Source organism: Henckelia pumila, chromosome 4 (assembly GCF_033568475.1).
Source record: "Henckelia pumila isolate YLH828 chromosome 4, ASM3356847v2, whole genome shotgun sequence".
NCBI classification, from domain to species: domain Eukaryota; kingdom Viridiplantae; phylum Streptophyta; class Magnoliopsida; order Lamiales; family Gesneriaceae; genus Henckelia; species Henckelia pumila.
Window position 1 is genome coordinate 39,199,055 of NC_133123.1, and position 11,993 is coordinate 39,211,047.

Sequence of the window (11,993 nt, forward strand, 5' to 3'; positions counted from 1 at the left end):
TATTAATATGGAACGATTCCATATCTGGGTATCAAAACTTTACGATTAAATTTGTGTAAGTAAAACAAATAATCACTATTAAATATTTTACCTTAAAATCTCGAAGCGAGATTATGGACACCAACAGAATTTAATCTGCTCTTGTTGTTATATCACCGGAAACTGGATGATCTGAACGGTTTCTTCAATCAGGTCCAACGAATAGAGAAAACAAAACCCTCTGATTGACTGCACTAGAAATCAATCAGAAGTTTGCGTAGAGAATAAAACAGATATGATCTGTTAATTCAGATTGTAATTTTTTCACAAAAAATCACAACCCGAATTTCTCCAAAAGGGAAAGAGGATTTCGAAAATCCCCTTGAAAATTCTAGAGTGTATTTTCGAAAATTGCAATTATTACAATGTGTGTGATTTTTCTGAACCAACACCTCTATTTATAGATAATTTCTAGTTATAATTGTTATTCAGGACTCTAACTTCTTAAAGCCACAATTCATAACTTAAGCCCAACAAGCCAAGCCCGTTGTTTATTAGAAATTAATATAAAATTCATCGTGACCCTTTTCCGATTGATAAACTGATTTTACCAATGTGCACAGAAAACCATTTCTGCATACTTTTAGAGTCAAGATATTTTTTTTGAATCCCCGAATTCAGTGATTTCCAAAAATGTTACATCCCTATGTCATTTTACAGGGTAAATCTCACTCCCTTTCCGTTAAGAAGTCCAACTTCTCTTTCATTAAATTTAACTTCTTTAAATTTAACTATCTCTACGGGCGTTTTTTAGTAATCCAATTACTTGTGTAACCCTCAATGGTTCAAGGGAATACAGCTAGCCGTGGGCTCACAAATTCCATGTGACTCGGAACAACAATTTCCGACTTACCCATCGGAATCATGGTAAGAGCCGCCTACAAACATCGCCCCATGATTCCCTAGGTATTACTGATAGTGCCTTGCAAGAACCAGTAGATTTTGGTTAGCGTACAGTAACGGTCCCTTCAATCCATATATCCCGATCGAATCAACAACCATTGGATATATCGAGAGTCGGTTCGAGATTCGATAACTATGCATAAACATCTTTGGTGAGATCTATTAGTGACATCGCATGTGTTACTAGGAACACCAAGTAACCTAAAAAACACATCATGTACTCTGGCCAAGAGATTCGTCACACTAATATCTCCTCAGATCGCTTAGGATATCCACAACTCGCAAAGTATTTGGTGAAATCCTTGACAAAAAAGCATCGACTTTCTATATGTGTCGTAACTGTACCCTCCCTGACACCTGATGACTATCCCAATAGAGTCGGTAAACGGAGTCAAAAATACAGTACTAGCATTATAGAGTTTCAATTGATGTTTCAAAGTAATAAGGACTAATGGTGTACAACCTAAACCTGCGGACTTTATTCCACTCGATAAGTGATAAACACTTGGAGAAAGTCCGAATAGGGTAGTTATCGGATCATTAATCATATGGATATCCATTGGCATGCTTTGGAACATCTCTATGTTCCATACCAATGAAACGTGGTTACTCGGCATCGCAAATGCTAGTCTCAATCTCGAGCGATCCTTATCCTTATTTGCGGACGGATCAATTGACTTGGAACTGAAGTTTAGAATATACAGTGACTATAAGATGTGTTTCATGAATAGCCATCCCATGTGCTACCACATCTTACATTACACTATAGTATATTCAATGTCTTTATCAAAACAACATATAGATATATCATAATTATAACAATATGAATAGACGAATACGAAGTAGTTGTATAGATGTTCCATTGTGCAGTTTTATTATTTTTTTTTTTATTTTGTTTTTATGCATTGTCCGGCGAAGGCCCGATACATGACAGTTTTCCCCAAACCCTTCTAAAAGTGGGTCACCCCAAGTATTAACAAAACTAAAATAGGTACTGTGAACAATAGTTCAGTCTAATATATCTTCTTGCTGAAAATTACGAACCCTCAAGATCTATGTATGCTTATTTCTCACCACATACTCATTCTCAATATCATAGTCACTCATTCTAAGAATGGCAATGGGTCTGAATTCGAAGTAAGATTATATGCACTCTATATATCACATCTTCATTCACCTCATAGTCCATCATCATCTCTGTTCGGATATTTAACTTTCATGTCCATCCACATATATACCTGTACGGATGATCGGATAATTTCAATATCCTACTCAAATAATTCACTTTTATCACCTTACAATTTGTATATTTTTTTAAATTCAAATTTATTTCGATTAAAAACTATATTTATTTTACCAAATTCTTAAAAAAAACAATATAAGAAATTTAAGATAAAAAAATAATAAATTTAAAACCTTTATATAAGAAAATAACAAATATATGATAAATATTTTCTACTCCGCTACCATTATCCTAGAAAATGGAAATTTAGTTTTATACGAATAATAGTTTTATTTGTCTTCATTCAACAAAAGAAAATTTTAATTTAAAATTTTCTTTTAATATAAATTTAAATACATAAATATCATATTCTACTATATATAGAATTAGTCTAATGTACTTATTCAATTTGTATAGAATTATTTTGTCATATCCAGACTAATATCAAGTCCAAACCCATTTCACTTAATTAAATGTGACCAATTAAACAACCAACAAAAACTACTTGGTTAATAAATAAACATCTTATTGTTGCATCAAAACATATTAAACGTTGTCGTTTAAAAAACACATATCTAAATGTTAAATAATTTGGCTAACATTGTAACTAGCTACGGTAAAATGAATGATTGAATAATTGAAAAATGAGATTATTCAAATCATAACACATCTGAAATCTAATATTACGCATTGAATTTGCGGTATTTGGGTCGAGTATAACCCGACTATCATATTTATTTAATCCGCGCTTCAAATAGTCTCTCTATACCCTCCTTCTATTCTATATCGGGTCTCGGATATCAAGTTCAGAGAAAATTGGCATCCCCATATTTATTCCTTTAGTACAATTTGTTATAATATTCTCTTAACACTTTTTTGTTTAGGTCAACAGGAAAATTTTCTTCTTGGTTAGTTAATCTTGTATAAGAGACAACCATATTTATTTATTAATTGATACTAACTTACCCGTCAAGAAAATCTTACAACTTATTATCAAGGAAAATTCTGAAAATTAATATCAAGGATGGTCCTAAATATATGATCAATTTTTATTAATATTTCATATCTTACCCAAAATTATCCTATTAATTCACTTATAAATTTATATATTTTTTAAATTTAAATTATTTCGAATAAAACTATATTTATTTACCAAATTCTTAATAAAAAACCAGTAAAACAATAAAATAAGATTAAAAAATAATAAACAAATCTAAAACATGATATAAGAAATAACAAAATATGATAAATAATTTAACTCCACTACCATTATCCTATAAAAGTGAAATTAGTTTTATACTAATAACTTTATTTTGTTTCATTCACCAAAAGAAATTATAATTAACATTTCTTTAATATAAATAATAAATAAATACATAAATATTTATATATTTATATTCATATATATATATATATATATATATAATTATTCTAATGTACTTATTCAATCTATTAGAATTATTTTATTGTATCCAGACTAATTACCCAATCCAAGCCATTTTATGAATTAAAATCGTGACCAATTAAGAACCTAAACAAAACTACTTGTTACAAATAACGTCTTTGTTGTATGCATCCAAAACATATTAATGTTGACTAATTTTAGGGGGCTAACATTGAACTAGGTAAAATGAAATGGTTAGAATAATTGAAAAATGAGATTATTCAAGTACTACTACATTGAATGACCTAAAATTACGCATTGAATTTGGGTATTTCGGGTTAGAGTATGAATAGAATGTTACTACATCCGTCTCCATTCTCATAACCCGATTACCTTATTTTATTTTAATCGGATCTCAAATAGTCTCTCCATACCCTTCTCCAATCCATTCGGGTTTGGACCATCAGGTTCAGAGAAAATTTGTCATCCCCAACTTATTCTTTAGATTAATGCAATTTGTTATATATATTCTCTTACACATTTTTGTTAATTGTTAGGTGAGCAGAGAATTTTCTTCTTGGTTAGTTATTCTTGATATAGAGAAATCATTATTCATTTATTAATTGATACTAATTTATCGGTCAAAAAAAAAATCTTACAACTGGGCTATAAGGACACTCTGAAATCAATCATCAAGGAAGGTCCTAAATATACGATCCACTTTTATTAATATGAAACTGATCTTACAACTACAACATAATTAATCTACCAATTTCAATTTACCTATTCAATTTAGAGCCAAAAAATATATTATAATATATATATATATATTTGTGCAGGAGCCCAACTGAAATTTTGCCACGTACCCTTGAATCCACAACGTGCAGGCCAAGGAATTTTGTCATTTGAAGCTTAAAACTTCTTAAATCATAGCCTCTGCAGAATGCACCAACAAAACTTACACCACCATTTAGTTTTACATTATTATTATCAAGTGAAATATAAAACATACAAACTTATTTTTGAATACCTCTTCTCAGATCAGCATGGGCTCTTTTTGAAGCTCTCCTCTGTGTATGGTTCACAGTCTTCAATTGCCTCCAACAACTTGAAATATGCCCCCCACATCTTGCTGACTTGTTGAAGTAGTATCACTCCCAAGATCCCCGGAAAATCCGAAAACAAAACCGAGTCCATACAGATATTAAAATCCTTTGCTAATCAACTCATGCATCTTCTTCGTGCTTCAAATTGCCATCATGATGTGTGTTTTTTGTTGTCTTCGGGGGCAACGATATATTGAGTTCAAGGACGTCCACAAAGCGCCAGGATTTCCCTAACATAGCTAGAATCCATCAAACTTCAGAGGCGGGAATTCTACCCGACAAGTTGTTGTACGTCAAGTTCAAACCACTCCAAGCAAAAGTTTCAATTGGGAATGGCTGCGCTGGGAATACCAACCGGAGAGTTGGTTTCTTGAAAGATCAAGGGAATCCACAGTACTTCAGCACAACCAATGTTTGCATTTCAGGAATCTGTCCACTTCAAACTGTTTCTTGAAAGATTTCAACGGAATTTAGGCCAACAAGTTTTGTGATTTCAGATGGGATATCACCCCCGTTTAAGGCATTGCTCGAACAAATCAAGGGAAGTTCGACAAAACGTTCTTAGGTTTAACATAGTTGATCGCCGCATCCTTTCACATGAAAAAAAAAAAAAAAAAATTACACAAGGGGCAGCCATCTTGTAACGTATAAGTACAGTGTGGGGAGTTACCAAACTATGTCATTTGAAAAGTTCGGCTTGGGTTCATCGGTCATGGCCAGGTAAGATTATCCAAGCATTTCACGGTATAACTCCGGATATCTTGTTCAAAGAGAAGGTCTAGCACTACGATATTTTGTAGGTTGCAAATGCTGGAAGGTATCATATCCCACGAAACTCGTTGAAACGTATGGCTTAGAACAATCAAGTGAAAACAACCTCTCCTATCCAGGTGGGTATGATGCCAGTTAGACCTATTTCCTCGAAATCGGCACCAATTTTAACCAGTGCAGCTTCTCAAAGATGCAGGGATTCCCCCTGAGAAACTGTTGTTTCTCAAAATTTCAACCAAAGACAGCAATGGCAAGGAGCCGAATGAGCTTGGGATTGTCCCAGAGAAATTGTTGTTGGCCAAATTAAGAAATCTTATCTTAGTAGAGTTGAGCGGAAAGAAAAACAGTCCGGTAGATTTGATGACCCAAAAACAGATTGTTTGGAGAGGTCGATCAGTATCCATTCTTTCACTTTGGCACAAAAAATGTTGCTTCACCCGATAATTTTATTTCTTGGACAGATCTGAATATCATTCCAGGTGCTTTAACATGTATAGTAGACCGACATATAATTCGAAAGGTTGAAAGAAGAGAATCAATCTCAGGGAAAGGCGCATGAATTTGATTGTTGGATGGATAAAAATTCCAGACGTTATGTGGCCTGGAAGCTAGATCCACCAAATCCAATCCAGGGATCGTATGTCGACGATTTGAGTAAAATGAGGAAATCAATGTAATCCAAAATGTTTTGGTTTCGAAGCCCATCTGCGGAAAACGTGGTCCCTGCTTTGCAGTTTGGAGAGGCTTATGGCTATTAGTTGAAATGGAGGAATCCATTGTGAGCTAATATTTTACTGTCAACAGTGGAGTTAGAAGACAAGACGAGTATTCGGAGACGAGATAGATTGAAACAATTGAGACTCTTGTAACTATTCCTTGGAAGTTATTTGAAACCCAAATCTAAAACCTTCAACTCTGAAAGGGATCCAATGTTTTCATTCAAAAGGTTCCTATTGAACATATTGCCTGAGAGAAGAAACAATCTTTCCGCAGGAGCTGGATATATTGTGAGATCGGGTAGGTCACCTGTAAAACTATTTAAACGACAAATCTAAATGAACAAGAGGATGGGATGGTTTGGGGTAATCCTTGGAAATGGATCCATTCAACATATTCCCCCGGAGTACTAGGGCGCATTCAAGGATGTAAACTTTGGGAAAAATCAGGCAAATGAACCAGTTATCATGTTCATCACTCAAATCCAGATGCTTCAAAATTCTTTTCGACGGACCCCGAAAAGTTGCTCATTATTTCAGAAAGACACATCCCCCCCCCCCCCCCCCCCCCCCCCCCCCCCCCCCACACAAATAAAAAAAAAAAAACACCCCAAAAAAAACAAAAAAAACACACACACAACACAAAAAAAAAAAACAACACACACACACACACAAAAAAAAAAACTGGCAGCATCAAAACTGTTCGAGGACAAATCCAAGTATACTAAATTGCTCATATTTCCCAAGAATTTAGGAATCCCACCTTCAAAGGTTATTGTTGGAGAGATCAAGATGTTCAAGAAAGATACTGGTTTTCAAAGCAGAGCCACGAAACGATTATATTGTTAAATGAGAATATCGATGGAGGTTAAGGCTTGTCCCACACAATGCTGAAGTTGAAGAAAAACGAACAACGCGGAAGATGCAGTGATACCGGGGATTCATCGACAAGTTCGAGGGGTAGCATAGAGGAGCAGAAGCATTGACGAGAGGGAAGAGAAGAAGGGAGGATCCCTTGAAGCCCCACAGTTTTTCAAGCTGTAATTCTTTTATAGATATCAATTTGCTATCGCGCAAATACCAATTGGATACATTGCCGAGCTCCACAAAACTGAGGTCCAGATATTCCAGTGAGCCAAGATGAGCCACCCAACCAAGATTTTCACTAAAGAGCCAAGAATTCGAACTAAAAATTTCAAGATCACATCAACTCGGAATAGGTTTCCAGACGCTCTGGGGAATAGGATCCATTGAAATTAGCAGAGGAAAGATTGAGATACTTGCAAATTTCTGAAAACGAACCAATGATAGTTCGGGGATGTTTGAATACTCAAAATCATTTCAAAACTCAGATTCGAGGTAAGTCAAATGCTTGCAATTCTAGCAAACGAATGAGCTGATCTTACCTCTGAGAGGAGCCAAGCAACAGTACTAGGCTCCATCATGTTGATAGATTCCTGGTGGAGGAATCGTGAGAATCAATTGTGTGGACGTGATTAGTAAGGTCTGTCACAACGGAACACCTCTCCATTTGCAGCACTCCATTTGATTTCTTGGCGGGCACCCAGGAAGAAAGTGTGCCACTTTCATCAACAAGCTCGTTTCTTTCAAGTTGAGAAGAGCTTGTCTCTCCATTCTCAAAGCATCTGATGTTACAGCTGAAGAATACTGCCCGAAAACCAGTACTTCCCAAACGCACGCTAGGATCAGAACAGTTGATACAAGCACATGAGTTAAGAATTCTAGTTAGAGTTACTCGTCATAATTGTGTTTTTTAACGTTTTGTTGTGTGCTCAATTCAAGTACAAAAGTCATGCGATTATACATATATCTTTGCTTGGATCTTCTGATTATATAATTAAGATGGCACCATCGGTAGTAAATAAATTTTGGTTTGGTTATCATGTTGATTTGGAATTTTGCAGAAAACGATGCTTGTTTAGTGTTCAAATCGAGCTTATAGGGCGCAGTCGACTCACAATCGTTGCATGATTCATTAGACCGACTGGGCCCACCTTTTGGCAATTATTTTCAAAATACCGAATCGGACCGAAGCCAACATTGTTAGATTGGTCTCGACCGGGAACCGGGCGTCACTGGTCTGGATCTCTGAACACTTCCAAAAAACCATTTTTTAACGGTTTGAACGCTCGGAACCGATTCAAGAACCGATCTAAACCTTCTAATGAACCGGCCAAAGAACCGGTTCAACTGGTTTTTTTGAATTTTTTTTTTAACAATTTTTGTTAAATTAAAAACTTTAATTTAATATGTTTTATATAATATAATAAATGATTATAGGTTTTATATAGTTAGAAATAATTATTTTAGTATTATTTTTTAATTTTTTTTGATTATTTTATGTACTTTTTAAAAAAATATTAACTACATTTTGTTGTCTATTTATATATATATTTTAAATAAGTTTTAAAATCAAAAAATATATTATTAAATTATATTATTATATAAACGGTTTTTTTTTTGGTCCGACCGTCAAATTAAAACAGTTTGTGATCGGTTGGACCATGTTTCAAGATATATCGGTTCTATCATCGTTTCGATTATGAAAACGTTGTCTTTTAGACGAGTTAAAAAAACGCTAACCAAACCTCTATCTATTAAATGAGTTAAGGCAACCTGCAACAACACAGTATTTTAGACAAGACGAGTCGGATCAAACCCAAAGAGACCCATATTCCATTTCTCGCCAACCATCATTAAATGTCATGCTTTTCGTTCTGCGTTGTATAAAAATGGCGCCATCGTCTTCACTATTTAATATTGATGTCATCGGTTGCGTAATGCGTGCATAATGTATAATCCATTTTAGTTTTATATGTATTGTCATTAAAATTTAAAAAGTAAAAGGTCAAATTTTTCTTTTCTCTTTTTGATATATATTTTTTAAAAAATTAGAATTGAAATTTGAAACTTACTATTTTTATTATTTTTTTTTGGTTTTTTTTTTAACACCAATTTTTTTTATCCAAATAACATAACAAAGGTTATAAGGGTAATTGTAATTTGGGTTAATTTGGTCATTACCAGTGTTAAATGTATAATGGGTTGTGTATATAATAATTTAATATCTAGCATAGAATGGTAGATCATATGGTATAGCCATAATTAAATAATTTCTAATTAATCAATTCCGGCCATTAACTCAAGTAGTTAAAAAAAAACTTACGATGTGAATTATTTCATTAAATTAAAGTTCCAGAAAGGACGATGCGATAATATTTTTGGAGAGTACTATCATATCATAGTTCGGCCAAATTTCAGGCGAAATTAAACATTCAAGCACCGTCATTTTTTTCCCAAAAAAAAAGAAACGAAAAATCTAAAACATGTATGGTCGATAATTTATGTGTCCCTGGGGCCCTGGGGTTTAGTGTACGTGGATCACCCAAAAAAAAAATGAATTAAAGTTTGGGGATTTTGTGGACAAATATATGTTATGTTGCCTAGCTCCTCCACCAATAGTCGCGAGTCAACGTCTTGAGTATATGATTGCATGATTCTTATACCTATTAGTTGCCTTCTTGGGGCCGTTAGAATGGACCTCGTCTTGAGATAAGTACAAATTGCTAGGATGAATGGTCTGACAAAGGTACATTTGGGCTAGGAGATGTATGCAAGATAATTCGTTCGAACATCTTATGTAAAAAAAATTATAATAAATAATATTGATTGCCCGAAGATCTTATGTAAAAAAATTAAAAAAATATATTGATGGATCATGATTTATGTTTATTTTTAAGTGAAATATTTGCAGAGAAAACTTATATGTGAAAAATGCAACGTAATTTTTTTTTTCAAAAGTTGATAGGAATCACCCGTGGCACCGAAGAATTTAATGAATTGTGTGCATCTGTATGTGACGTACATTTACTATATTTTTATTATAATTATTTGGTAGTCAATTGTATTTTCATATCAAACTGAAAAATAATAATCTTCCAAGGTATTTATAATCAGTTTGTGGGTAGTTAATGCCTATTATATTGTTTCGATTATATATTATATATTTTAGATCGATTAAGAATGATGCTCTTGGTGAGTTCGAAAACGTCTCGTTATCTGGAAGATTTTATCCTAGCCTTTGATGGTTCCGAACTAGTCGATATTATTACTCATTTTGCTTTATTAAAAATACTTTAATCATGTTTAAAACATACAGCTTCATTAATAAATCATAACTGAACTTGGGCCAATACAAAGTTTCTAATTTAGTGCTGAATTTATGAACAAGTATCGGAGAGATTAAAATTCCCCATCAAAAATCACACCATAGAGATACACACAAAAGCGCAAGCAAATTTAGTATTAGGATTCTTCGGGCTGCGAAAAGGCAACTTTTTATTTGTGGTATCACATTCAAAACATCTCCAAATGGTTCTTCTTTTTGGGTAGAGTTTTTAAAACGGGCTGAGCGGGATGGGACGCCGACCCAACAATCGTCGCAAACCACTTGTAGTAACCCAGAATCCATTTTAAGATAATGAAATTGATAAATATGATTAAGGGTTAGTATTTAACCAATTCAAGGGCCTTAATTGAGATTTGTAAGCAAAGAATTAGACTTAACAAGTTTGGTCATGATCGGATGGTCCGAACCCAGCAAGATCGGAAGGCTTCCAAAAAATGAAGGCTGTTTACTTTGGAGTTAAGGCAGGGGGGAAATCGGACGCTCCGATCCATGATCGGATGATCCGATCGTCCCCGGACAAACAATGCACGTGCTTACTAACGCCAGGAATTTTGACATGTGGCCAATATTCAGCAGTCCGTACAGTCCGTTCTGCGAGTTTGGAAGCTCCGATCACCACGTGTCATGCATGCAAAGTTCGGACGCTCCGATATCGGAACGGAGGGATTCGAACGTGGCTAGAGTTTTTTGCCTATTAAAATAGGGGTCTTTGGGTGTTTATTTTGGAATTACGAATTCCTAAGTTTCTTTCTTCAGTTATATATAGTGTGGATGAATACACTTGAGGGGCTATTGGTTAATAGAAGAGGTTCTGGAATAACAGTTGTGTTGTTATAGTCCTCCAGAACAAGTTACTCCAAAGGGCTTACTACGGACAAAGGTATGGTCCGGGAATCTTATTAAGTTTTGGGTGTATTTATTAGCTTAGTTAAGGTTTATAGAAACTTGTGTAAGTGATACGATGAACTTTTGATTATTAGGGCTTGAACCTAGGTTCCTACTAGACTCGAACTAGCTTAGAGGTTCGTACACATTGACTGAGGTTGCCAGGCGAGGATACATGTTTATAAGTTGCCTTTACTTGGCATTATTATGTGGCATGATGTATGTTTTTTCGGTTTCTATATTCATATGACATGTGCACATGCACGTTGAGCTTATTCATTGTTATACCCTGTTTATAGCTGTCGCTCAGCTCTATACTTGTATATAGTATATCATTGGGAGTAACGCAACGGTGAGTACTTATATGTTTGATTACTACGGTGAAACTTAGACGAGTGTGGTTGTACCCAGAGGTTGATCGGTGGTGGAAGTGGCAGCACTCATGCGGCGTTCTTGGTTAATTAGCATGACTTATCAGATGACTCATTACCAGTCATCACGATTGCATGCATCATATACTTATGTTTTTACTCATGTTTATGTACTGGACGTTAGTCGCTTCACTTCCTAGATATTATGTTGGACACCCAATTCCATGGGGCAGGACGCAGGATGGACGACGCTGGTAGTGCGAGGAAGAATTCTATGGGCCGAAGCTTTCAGGGGATATTTTATACAGCAGGATTCGATATAGCTGTATAATATTTTAGACAGTTTTATTTAAAGCATTTCCGATATGGTTGTATCACTACTGAGT